The following is a 13,926-nucleotide window of genomic DNA, read 5'->3' on the forward strand; positions in this document are numbered from 1 at the left end:
TTTTAATGTAAAGTTATTCAAATGCATGCCCTCAGTTCACACATATGTAAAACATATATATTATTAACGCACGTGTAACATGGTTTTTAGAACTCATGTTAACCATGTGTTTATTAACATATGTGTAACATGTGGTTGAGATCTACATATGTAAAACACGTGATTCACATATGTTTAACATATATAAAATCTAACGTATGTTAAACATATGTGATGTTGAACATATGTTATCACACGTATGTTAACCATGCGTTTCTCAACATATGTTTAACGTACGGTTTAACTTCACATGTGTGTAACGTATGTTTAACGTATGTTGTACGTGTGTTAAGTTCAAACATATGTGAAACGTATGTGGCACAATTAGCTGTGTAGTATTGTTTATTTTGTCGCGATGCAATTGTTTCCCGGCATACATCAAGCCAAAAAATACGCGTTTTTTTCAAGACAGAAATGCAATTTTGTTAGAACCCTTTAATTGATCATTACAGCTGCGCTGTTTGCATTTTAAACAATGTTAACATCAATAACACTTTTTGATTGTATTTCTTATATTCTAATATTTTAGAAACGTTTTGTCCTTAATATTTTATACAAATTACGAATAAAAACCACAAACCTCAAACATCGTGAACTACATATTTAATGTAATGTGTAAGCCTTCTGTGTTACGAATCTAATTGAGGGTCAGCTCAAACTTAGTGATCACAAGTACAGTATTTCTTTCTCAAACGGTTTTATTAAAGCGTGATCGTATAGTTACAACAATTAAAAGCAGTCCAAATCAAAGAATCTAGTCAACATCATTTCACCTGGGTATATATAACATTTTACTTATGATGGACAGTTCTGACTAGTTCGGCCCATTTACGACGACCATGAATGAACATTTAGTGTTCAAAATTAAGATTATTATTTTATTTCTAAACAAAGTAACAAAACCGTCAAAACTGCCAATCAAAGAGTACAGATGCAGAATTGGGTCCCCGAGTCATGAGTCTCGGATTCCCCCACCTAGGTATGAGGCATCACTTACTCATAATACGTTCATTCACACATGGCATAAAAGGTTACAAAGGTTAATTTATAGAATGCACAATACATGACTCAATATAGAGTACCAGAGCTATCGTTGCAGACACAGAATCGCCGAATATGACACTTGTTTTTAAACTCTCAACATCTATATTAGGAGATAGTAACACGTGACATGTTTCCACCTCCGGCTTGGAACATCATTCATCTACAAAAACAAATCTATAACCAGGATGTATACATGTACATAAAATCATGTAGCTTGATTATATCGCATTCCAATCATGAAAACAATAATGAATAAAGTATGACAATTATGACCAAGATGAAATAACCATAGTTGAATATAATCGTAATTCATCATCAAAGTGATACTAAGTATAGTTAAGCTTAATGTCACATATATATGCAAAGTCAATGCATGCTTGTAAGTTCACAAAATATCTCTTCCTTCTAAGGGGTGAGATTAGCTTCATAGGTTCGGAGTCCATTGGTTTCTTCCTGAAGTTCTCCAGAGTGAATCACCATGGCCAAATACAAGATTTATATTAGCACAAGATAAAGCACATTTCTACTTTAACACATTTTACACAATTCACATTTTTAATTTTCACTAAATTTCACAATTCCTTTATAAGGAACACACAACTTCTTCACGGCTGCAGCTTAATTATTCATCCATCATCGGCATCCGTGGATAGAGGGTCGGCGCGGATAGCCAGGCGACTGCCGTTCCTCTGTTGCGTAGACATCGCAACCTTCTCTTCCAGGTATTTACATGCCAGCTCTGGGTCCGGTCTATAGTATTTGGTCCATGGATATTCTTCATTTTTCTCCTCTCCAAGTAATTGTTGTGCTAGTTTGGTCGAAATTGTCCCCATGATACTGGTCAATGTGCGAGTTTCGAGTCTTTTGCTCCGTCGGGGTGTCTTTTGGATCCTACTGTCTTTCGGGATTGGTTCAATATCAATAATGTCACTAGAGGTCCTTTCTTTGGATTTACACAACAAAATACAGTGTCTTTGGAAGAACCTTTCTTATCTCCGTCACTACCCCTTTTTCGACAACCTGTCCAGCAACCACCACAGCATATACTACCCAACTTTTAAGTAGTTTTGCGTTTCCTAATACAAAGTCCTATCGTTATTGATACTGCCAAAGTTAAACACACATAAAACCAGGGGCTTCCCATCCAAGATGAGGATTTCATGGGGTGCAAATTAGTTACTGGCAATTCCGCCATTAGTGCATTCACAAGGACAATTTTAATATCTTTTAGTTTCTCCGGAATTTTTATTTGTCTTATTTCTGGGCGTATGGTGTTTAGAAGGTCCCAAAGGGTGCATGTGTATATTATGTAAACAAAATTCTGAAGGAAATTACTTTCTTGATTAGGACAATGAACTATTAAAACTCAAACAACCACGTATTGTCCCATACGCAAGATGTCGATCGTAATATATGGTTGTTTTTACAAATAATTTTAAATCACTTACAAAAATTAGTTTTATAGTTTCTTACTGTTTCATGTATTTCGAGTATATGTTAAATCTTCAACTCCGCATTTTTATATAAATAACCGAGGTGCTGAGTCAGCGGTGTATCGCATTATCTGATTTAATATCACAGAGGGTCATCCTGTCATATCTTTTTAAAAGCGTGCCATATATACAAAGCTAAGCTTATTCAAGATTATTTACATCTACATTATACGATAATATAACTTATTTAGTTTATTATTTTGGCTAATTCCTTCATAATAGCCAACGCATACTCTTGTTTGTTATTTTCTCTAGAGGGCTTAGGTATTGATTTACGGGGTTTCGGGATTGGTTTGAAGCCTAGACCTACTTTAGGGACTATTTCATCTATTTCATATTTTCATCTAAGGGTCCAATTGGGTTATCTAAGGGTATTTCATAGTCTTGACCACTATTTTCATCACATTGTTCTGACTCATGGGTCTCATCCGATTCTGAATCTACGGTCTGATCGTTATATCCTGCAATACTTTACGCCCATAGTTGAATTTTCTTATTTTGCATTGGAGACTCTTAAGATATACTTGAGCGGCTTATGGTCTGTTCTTATAGTAAACTGAGCACCGTGTAAATGATGGTCTAACTTCTGAAGGGCGTAATGGATTGCAAATGCCTCCTTTTGTATGGTTGACCACTTTTCTTGAGTTTTACTCAGGTTGTGGGATAAGTAATATATTGGCTTATCTTCTCCCTCATCTGTCTTTTGGGTAAGGCAAGCTCCAATACAATTGTCGCTGGCATCGGTGTACATGATGTACGGCTTATTAGTATCTGGATATGCTAGCAAAGGCACTACAGTTAAACTCTCCTTAATAAAGTCAAACGCTTTTTGGCAACATGGTGTCCATTTAAACCTTGCATACTTTCTGGTTAAGTCAATCAATGGTTCTGCAATCTTAGAGAAGTTCGGTATGAATCTTCTGTAATAACTACATATACCTATAAAGCCACGAACTTCTCGGACTGTAGTGGGCGCTGGTAACTTTCTTATAGCTTCGACTTTCTTTGGATCAGGTGTAACGCCACGTTCAATAATGATGAAACCAAGATATTCAGTCTGTTCCTTGAAGAAACTACATTTCTTTAAATTTTTTTCAGTCCATGCTTTCTTAGGCGATTGAAAACGCCTTGAATATGACGAAGATGATCTTCTGGTGTCTCTGAGAATATAAGAATGTCATCCAGGTATGCGATGGCAAACTCTTCTTGTCCTTGAAGAACAATGTTCATTAGCTCTTGAAAGACTGCCGGTGCATTACTCAACCCAAATAGCTTCCGGTTGAATTAAAATAGTCCTTTGTGACATGAAAATGCCGTTTTTTCTTTGCTTAAATCTTCTAATTTCACTTACCAATATCCACTCTTTAAGTCTAGTGCAGTGAAATATTTTGCCTTACCTAGTAAACATAGGATGTCATCAATCAACGGTAGCGGGAATGATACTGGTTTAACTATCTTATACAAGCTTCTCAAGTCGGCGCACATCCGGTCTGATCCGTCTTTTTTCTTTACCACTACTAAGGGAAATGACCAAGGCAATAATCTTTCGTCCATCATTTCCAGTATGGCCTTGTCAATTATCTGTCTTTTATTTAGGGGTACACGGTAGGGTCTATTTTTTATTGGAAGGTGATCTCCAGTTTCTATCTTCATTTTAACAGTATCAGTCACTCCAAGATCACGGTCTTTCTTTGCAAATAAATCATTGTTTTTGCTCACAAGTCTTTTGATTGAGCGTTCAAATCTTTTAGGTACATCAATATCTTCTTTTGTGTCTTGAGTAGTCTGTATTTCTGAGATTTCCTTCTGTTTTAATGCGGTAATACGTCCTACTATGTATCTTCTTGGAATTTTAAAATTTTTGTTAGTTTGGTTAACAAAGATCATTGGAACTTTCTTATCTGTTCGAACTATACAAACGACGACTTTTAAGTATAGTCCAGGGTCTTCCATAATGCAGTTATTGTCTATGCTGTTCACTTCAACCAAGTTACTTTTTTCCAGAGGAAAATTGTTATTTATTTTTCCATAAGATACAGTCACCGTGTTTGGTCTCATTATAAGTTTCTTAGGTGTTCTTACAATAGTTGAGATGTGTAAATCTTCTTTAAGTTCCGCATATACTTTACCATCAACATGCATGAGTTCAAGATCAAAGTATAAACGAACATTGTTTTTCTTGAGCCAATCTCGACCGAGAATCATGTTTCGGTTGAGTCCCTTTGTCACATAAAGTTTGTGGTCTAAAGTTAATCCTGAAATCTTAAAGGAAATATTTACATACCCTATCGCAATTAAAGAATTGCCATTTGCTGCTTGTAAAGAGGGGATGTCATTATTAAACAACTTGGGGCGGGGACATAGATTATCATACATTCTCTTACTAATTAGAGATACCTGTATCTACTTTTTTTTTCTACTTATGATAAACAGCTACTGGGGTTGTTAGTAAAATTGATTTCATATGTAGGTCTTTGTTTAAAGTTCTTTCTTCGGGCTTCAACGAAGGAAGAACGTCTTAGTTTTCCTGTTTTTGTTTGTCAAAATAAGAGCGAGATTTGAAATTTAGAGACGATCCCCTATTTACTCGCTCGATAGATTCATATGTTCGGCCTTGACGATTTGATGATCTGCCCCGATTTTGCTGCGCTCTTTGATACATATCCGAGCTCCAACAATCTGCACGCACATGACCTACTTTACCACAATTCCAACATTCCACAGGCGACCGGGGTTTCTGCTCTATATTTTGGACGGGTTTGTTTTGACTGGGTCATTTATTCATTTGAGGACGAGACTTGACTTTGGGTTTATTTTGAAGGCAAAATCGAGCCCTATGACCCGTCTGTTTGCATTTAAAACACCAACTATTTCCCGCATGGTCAATTTCCATTGGTTCTACATGCCTCGTTTCTATTGAGGTAAGATTTCTGCTCTATCCTTTAATAAGTGAAGAGTAGTATCAAAATTTGAAAGAGTTCGTCTGTTGTCATTACTTTGTACAATTTATGTCATATTTGACCCTCTTATCGCTAGCCTCTGTCTCAGATTTTGTTCTCGCATTGCTATTTGATTTGCAGATTCTAAGTCTTTCGGATTTTCTTGCAAAATTTTCATCCTGAGGTAGTCGAATGTTAGCCCGTCACAAAAGATCTCTACTAACTGTTGTTGTACCAAAGGATCTTTTAGTCTGTCATTACTGTAGGCGTCTTCTGCGATTTGCAGTAGTCTCTCGTCGAACAACTGAACACTTTCATTTGAATTTTGTCGAGTTCTACACATTACTTCTTACGCGTGTTGGGGATCTGTTATTTCTGCAAATCTATTTTAAAGGGATTCCTTTTAAAGATCGTTCCAGGATGGGATTTCTGTTTCATCTAAATACCTTTTAATATAATCCCCAACTGAACCCTTACTCGTTATGTATGCAAGCATGAGGATCTCATGACCTTGTTTCCCAGACATAACACTATCCTTTGAACTTCTTTTATCCATTGTTTAAATTTGTGAGCATCTCCCTCAAAAAGATTGCGGCTGTTATAGCTTTAACTTGACCAATGAAAAAATCTTTATCATCATCCTGATTTGGGACTCGGTGTCGAGGTTCACGAGTTTCATACTGCCTAGCATCATGATAGGTTTCAAAAGTATTTTGTTTAATCTGTTTTTTTCGGAAGATTTTTGACCTGTTTCTTGCCCTTTATTTTCTTTGTTCTGACCCAACCCTGCGAATTGTTTTTCTAATTGCTCCATTGAATTTTTAAATTCTTTTTTATCAAACCCATCACCTGTCGTCATATTGGTTTCTTAGACAAAGTTGTTTACTTCGAGATAGCTATAAGAGACATACAGAAATGGTTCTTACCATATTCTGTTTTGAACTTCGCTCAGTCCTGGTCACTGGCACCAAGAAAGTTCAAGTAAGCCTTCTGTTCTACGGATCCAATTAAGGGTCAGCTCAAACTTAGTAATCACAAGTACAGTACAGCAAAACTCGGTTATAACGAAGTCACTGGGACCTAAGAAATTACTTCGTTATATCCGTAATTCGTTATAACCGTATAAGAAATTCATTTAATTTACACAGCTGGGGATCCAAGATGCCTTCGCTTTATCCGTGAATTCGCAATATCCGTGTTCGTACTAAACGAGTTTTACTGTATTTCTTTCTCAAGCGGTTTTATTAAAGCGTGATTGTATAGTTACAGCAATTAAAAGCAGTCCAAATCAAAGAGTCTGGTCAACATCATTTCACCTGGGTATATATAACATTTTGCTTATAATGAACAGTTCTGACTAGTTCGGCCCATTTACGACGACCATGAGTCTTCAAAATTAAGATTAATATTTTATTTCTAAATAAAGTAACAAAACCGTCAAAACTGCCAATCAAAGAGTACGGATGCAGGATTTGAGTCTCCGAGTCCTGAGTCTCGGATTCCCCCACCTAGGTATGAGGCATCACTTACTCATAATACGTTCATTCATACATGGCATAAAAGGTTACAAAGGTTAATATATAGAATACACAATACATGACTTGATATAGAGTACCAGAGCTATCGTTGCAGACACAGAATCGCCAAATATGACATTTGTTTTTAAACTCTCAATTTGGATATTATTATGCCCGTATTATTCACCTGGTTTTATAACATCATTTAGAAATACTACGCAGTGCTACAAGATTCACAGAGTTCATTCTGTTAATTATCATTAATACCATTCAGTGCGCAGTACCTAGGTACACATAAATATCATAGTGACCATTATGTAATACTAGCAATTCAAGGTCATGGCATGGCTATCTGCTTACAAATGTTTCAGGAAATACATTCGCGAAAATCAGACATGACATCCCCGAGGCGGACGGAAAAATTATCAAAGGTCTTCACTTAAAATGGGAAAGGCGATGAAATATATTTTGCAATATTAGAGGAAGTAAAGCACTTGTAAAAATATTTTTTGCTATTAATGTTTTCATGTCCATACTAATCAACAACGAGAATGTCATACGCTTGTGCGAAAAGTTTCTGGTTATACTTTATGGTACTAACTATTTTTAAACTAGGTAATGTACTTTTCATCAACTTTGTTTGTTCAGTCGTCAAATGGTATACTATACTGTTAATCTTTTGTACCTTTTTTTATATAAAAATTCTAGAAACAACAGCCTTTGTCAAAAAGAGCGCATACCAGACCTCTACAAATGGTTCGTATGATGCGTTTCTTGGTTGTGATGGTGACACGGACACATTCTCTCTGACAGCTGAAGTAAACAGTGAATGGTTGATGAAATTAGATAAATCAATCAGAATTATTTGGATATATGTCAGCATTAGAGCAGGTAAATAATAGTTTATTTTTTATTTATAAGGTACATTCTTTGTTTATTAATAATTCATGCTGTTACACACAACTAACACAACCATGGACAATTTTTGTTATTAATGAGTTTTAAATAATTAACAGGTCATTGAAAATGTTATAGTATTTATAAACAAATAAATATATATATAGCAATTTTATGACACGCGATTTTTGTTTATTTGAACAACGATTGAATCCTGTTTTTTATGGATATACTTGTCATAGTATGCCTATATAAATGATTGAACATTTTTTCATTCACGGTGCACTATTAAAACCAAAAGAGCATGTTAGGATAGTGTAAAAATATATATGTGAATTAATAATTTGATTCGTATTTTATAACGTTTTGTGCTTATCTTGAATGCATTTTTTATTAAAACAAACAAAATTTTTGAATTTGCTACATTTTCCATTCTATTTAAACATCATTGTATTTTTAAATAGATTGCTGTCTGTAATTGAGGACTCCTTCGTCAAAACGACATTCTAACAATATTAAAACTCTTATAGTTAGGTGCTTAGTTTAAAAACGGTTATTCGGTTATTCCTGATAATCTCTCTTAAAATGCACATCGATAATATATATAAAATGTATGTAACAAAAGCAATTGCTTAAATGTTTTAAAAAATCTTGATTCATTTTGCTTTAGTGCGTAACGTGTATTAGAAAATTTATGTAAAGAATACACAGTTCTCTTTTAATTTATTATGATATCATGAAAACAGGTAATTTAATTTATAAGCAAGTCATAATGTATCTAATGATTCAACAACATATTCTATCAAATCATAACGAACACCAGTGCTTGGAGAGAGAAATTGTCTAAGATTTAAGTTATGTGAAGGAGAGAAAATGTACATCTCTTAATTCAATTTTAGTTCATACTTAGTCTCATTTATATGAAGAAAACCTTAGTGTTAAAAGTCGTTCATCACTAGCTTTAAGTGATACGCATGACGGTCGCAATCTATTGAGACATGCGATCAATGATTATTATTGCATTTTTTCATGCAGGTACCTATAGAATTTCAGTTAAAGATACAGAAAGTGAATATGTTAGTTGTGCAAACATATCTAAAACTAAAGATAATGCACAGATTATGAAGAAAATAATAACATGCAGCACCTCGGAGTTCAAATATGGACATAAAGTTTTAATCACGTCCTTGGAGGAAAATCCGATGCAGATATATGAAGTTGAAATCATAGGTATGAATAAGCAAGTCTGTGTACCTTGATGAAAATTCCTTTACTTTCTGAACTGTTTCGATATTGATTTAAACACATATTTGCACTAAAATGCGAGATATCTTATTATTAAAAAATGTTATGAGAAAATGTTATGAGCTTCTTGAGGGTTTGATCTATGATAAGCCCGAAATGGCGTGAATTATCTTGCGTGTATATCGATCGCAGCTCAGCTGTGTGAAGCGTTGCCAAATAAAGCAAAATCTAAGAACCAGTGCGCGGGAAATAGAACGAGCTTAACCTAAAGATTCGTCAAACTAATATTTTGCAGCATACCAGTATTCCTTGAAGCTCCTGTAGTGCTTTGCTAAAAATTTCACAGGGATGTTACGTGGTGTAAATCGAAAAAGCTATTACACGTCTCCATTCCTTCGTATTCTTTCGAAAAACAAGCAAAAGAAAGTTTTTTTTATGGCGGCACAATGAACTCGCGCTTTATTTTTCCATGATCAATATAGCGGTGGGTCAAACATCTGTACTGCGCGTACATGTTAATAGTATTCAATCTCTCAGTGTAAACCGCGATTCTTCGGCTAATTATTGTTTAAATTCTTTCCTGGCTTAGATAATTGGATGATATACATACAAGTGCCACACTTTACTAACACTCCGAATCAGTTGTGAGTAGGAATTTTAAAAAAATCAATTTTATCAGAATTACATCTACATCGTTTTTTGATAGATGAAAAGGAAAAAAAATTAAACAGTTACAACTCTATGCAGAAGTTGCATATGGTCAAACTTTTAAGTGGGAATGGGTAAACTTAATTTTTTTTTTAAAAAGTAAACTATGATTTGTAATTTTTTAAATTAAATAATTCAATATTTTTTAAATAATTCATATATGATATAGATTCTATTTATTGCTTATATCGTTCATATCTAAAATTGGTCCTTCACAACCCAATGTATAGCACTTGTGCCTGTATACAGGAGTACTAGTTTGCAAAACCTGATGTTGTATTTATTGCATTTTCTTATGAAAACGTTGTCACATTTGCAGCTCTCAGGTTCTTTAGAAGCGAATTTTATAAGTTTATTTCTATTTATGTTTAAGATGATATCTGAACCCCCCTAATTAGTCATTATCCCTACCTGTGATCAAAATTGAATATAATATATATAATAGAACATTCAACGTTTTTGTCCTTTTCTTACTTACCATCAGGAGTTTCCCAAATAAACCAGACAATTATTTGGAAAGTCTCTGACTCAGTGGATACAAAATCAAAAGCTTTGGATAACAATTTAGATACATTCTACAGTTCAGAAGAAAGAACTAATGCTTCGTGGATTCTAATACTTGATGCAACATATCTGATGAAATGGTTTCTTATTTCTATAAGGGGAGGTATTTCTTATTAAATATTTGTCAACTTCTTTTCAATATGATATCTTATCGTTACACGTCTCGAATATTATTGATATATTTGTTAATAAGTTTGGTAATATTTGTATTGTGAACAGTTTCATTGAATAAAGATGACGAAAAAGTTCTTTCATTTTACCTAAATGAAGATGTTTCAGAATTAAGTAAAATAGTATACTCAATTTGTATATTTAGTATATTTAGTAGTATATATTCTTTGTTGATATCCATTAAAACATATTCCTATAACATTAAAGACATTTTTGAAAGACATTTTTTTCTAATTGAAAGCAACAATTATGTTTTCATAAGTTTCATTTACATTGGAATAACTTTACATATTCTATTATGATAAACGAAATGATAATATTTAAAAGTCTTATCTCAAACATTGTAACTTAATGCAGTTTATGTTATATTTGCTTTGTTTAAATCTAGTTTAAACCCAATTAAAGATCTAATATTTCAGGTTATTAAGAAAAAGTATGACCATGTGAATAACAAACATATTTTTATAAAACATAATTACATAGTAACTACTTGTACATGTATATGTATTTCTTGTACATACTACAATGTACTTGCTTTCATGATAGGGAAATTTGAAGTACACATTACAACTGGAGACGCAGAGTTAAATTTGACGACATTGTGTAAACGTTTCAGTTTACCTGGAATAATACAACATCACACAGCATTAGAATGTGACAAGGGAATGTGTGGAGATACAATAGTTTTAAAAAAGATGGATGAAGACTCTTTGCGATTATTTGAATTTATTCCAATAAGCAAGTATAAGTTTAATCAATTTTACCATGTTTATTTTATTTTTTTTCTGATATTATTCATTTCATGATAGGATACTTGTTCTAAAAACTTCGTGGAAATAGATATATAATTTAATATAATTGTATTGGGAGTTTGAAATAATTTAAAAGTATAAAAAGTAAGGTAACCAGTTAATTGTTTTTGGTAATTATACACTCATTTGAAATTAACACACACACACACACACACACACACACACACACACACACACACACACACACACACACACATACTTGCATTATGCCGAAACTCACTACATCAGACTTTACACCTGAAATTCACTACACTATGTTCTAGTTGTGTTATTCAATATATATTAATATTTTTAAGTTATATAAGACATCTTTTTACTATTCTGCTATTTGAAATAGGCAAAATCTCTTTGTAAAAGTTTATGATTTTATACCTGATAGTCACTACATGAGGTCACATGACTCATTGTGAATACACACCAGAAACTCACTACAGTGTGTATTTCTTCCAAATTTGTGGAGAACAATATATACTAAGTGAATTCTGGATAAATAAGATTAGACGACATTTCACACTTTTCTCCACATATGCACGTTTTCTATTTAAATTACATTATATTTAGCACCAGACCCTACTGCGATACAAAGAATCTTATGTTAATTACATATATAATTCAATTATGTAAATTCATTCAACATGTTATAAGTATTGTAATTTGAAACATATACGAGACAGTAATATTTCTTGTCAAAGGAAATGCACAGTCTAGTACCATTGCAACTTGTATGCTTTTATTAACTGTTTTGCCTATAAAAGACACTTTACACTATCACTGTATGACTTAAATAATTAGGATTTCTTGCTAATTTTTACGCACCCTATCAAGACTGAATTTATAAGAAAATCTAATTGAATTGAAAAGTCTTCATGTGTGTTTCATTTCTTCAAAAACATATACTGTTTAAATTAAATAAATTCCTATTTGCCACTTGCTTTGTAAAATCTAGACCTGTGGACTTTGAACACTTCTTCAAACAAAACATAAATCAACTGCAGAATCTTAATTATAATTCATTTTATTTTAGGATCAAACAAGTTTAAGCTAAAATTTAAAAGTACATAATTTCATAGTAATTCATGATATATGGAATTTTGTTTATGAATTCAAATAATTTCAATCAATTATTGACATTATCATGCATGATGCGTGTCCTTCTTTACATTTCTGATCATATTTTATCAATTAAAATATCAAATAATGTCTACCCATTTCTGCCATTTCAAAATGTTTCATGGAATAGGAAGTAGAATAACAGACAAAAAAATAAATGTACATTTGTATAAACCAATAAGCATTTGTCACAAATGCATGCACCCTGTATTAAATTTAGATACTGGCATAATGTTATTAACAAATTGATAATACAGCACAAACAGTATGCATTCGAACTTCATTACGGTAACATAATTATAACACATAGAAATTTAACGTTGCGACCACCTGGAATTTCATTTTCTGCAACTTCTCAGACAAGAAGTATTATGTTTTTGACAGCAAACTTCACATTGCGCCAAGTGAAGCCTGATAATGCCTTTTCCTTCCTAATGCCGTTTAAACAGTCAAGCTGACCAGGAGTTTTCCCTAGTTTGATAAAGTTGTTAAACTGTCGCTCCAAGGATGCCTTTCTACAGCAGTCCATGTGTGAGGTTGAACACTGGCTGTGAAAAAAAATAAGATTTTATTATTTAAAAATTGCTGTATCTTTATCATATTTTTGTCATTAAGGTTATTTGTTCTTCAGCCCAAATGAATAGTCTTTATTCAAAAATTGGTATCCTTCCTTTGAATGTTAAAACTGTATGAAATATAGTAAAAAGATATTCATTCATTCATTGTATCCAAGAATTTAAACAAGAGGCCCAGGGGCCACATCGCTCACCTGAGCAACAATTGCCTTAATTCTGATCAAATTAGCATAACAGTATCAAAATATCTTGACAACTAAGTACAGTAAAAACTTGAAAATCTGCCAGTTTTTATCCACCTCTTTATTTTTGGTAAATACCAAGCCCCTTTTGTTGTTGTACTTGTAAGAAGATTTTTCTTTATTCCTAAATAGCCCCCCCCCCCATTTTGTGGCACCACTTTTCGTTATGGAATCAGGGTTTCATCAGACTTAAATCTGCATAACCCGTGCTTTCACACTAAGTACTGAGTTTAGGACCGAAAACTTTCCCAGAATATTTTTAAAGATTTTCTCTATATATTCCTATGTAAAAATCCAAACCGCCATCACGGCCCCGCCCTACCAATAGGGACTGTGATTTCGCAAACTTGAATTTACATAGTTACCCAAGGATGCCTCTACACAAGTTTAAGCCTTTCTGGCCAAATACTTTTAATAGTCTTAAAAAAGAAGATTTTTAAAGATTTTCTCTATATATTCCTATGTAAAACTTGATCTTCCAATTGTGGCCCCACCCTACCCCCAGGGACTATGATTTGAACAAACTTGGATCTACACTACCTGAGGATGCTTCCATTTTAATTTGAGCTT

The 13,926-nt window shown here is 33.3% G+C and overlaps 1 protein-coding gene across 1 annotated transcript in view; it reads left to right on the forward strand.

Moving 5' to 3' along the window:
• Nucleotides 1–13,926, forward strand: part of LOC136274339 (receptor-type tyrosine-protein phosphatase zeta-like) — a 148,955-nt gene that overhangs the window by 27,904 nt on the left and 107,125 nt on the right. The window lies entirely within an intron of this gene.

This window comes from Magallana gigas, chromosome 4, assembly GCF_963853765.1.
Source record: "Magallana gigas chromosome 4, xbMagGiga1.1, whole genome shotgun sequence".
Classification (NCBI taxonomy): domain Eukaryota; kingdom Metazoa; phylum Mollusca; class Bivalvia; order Ostreida; family Ostreidae; genus Magallana; species Magallana gigas.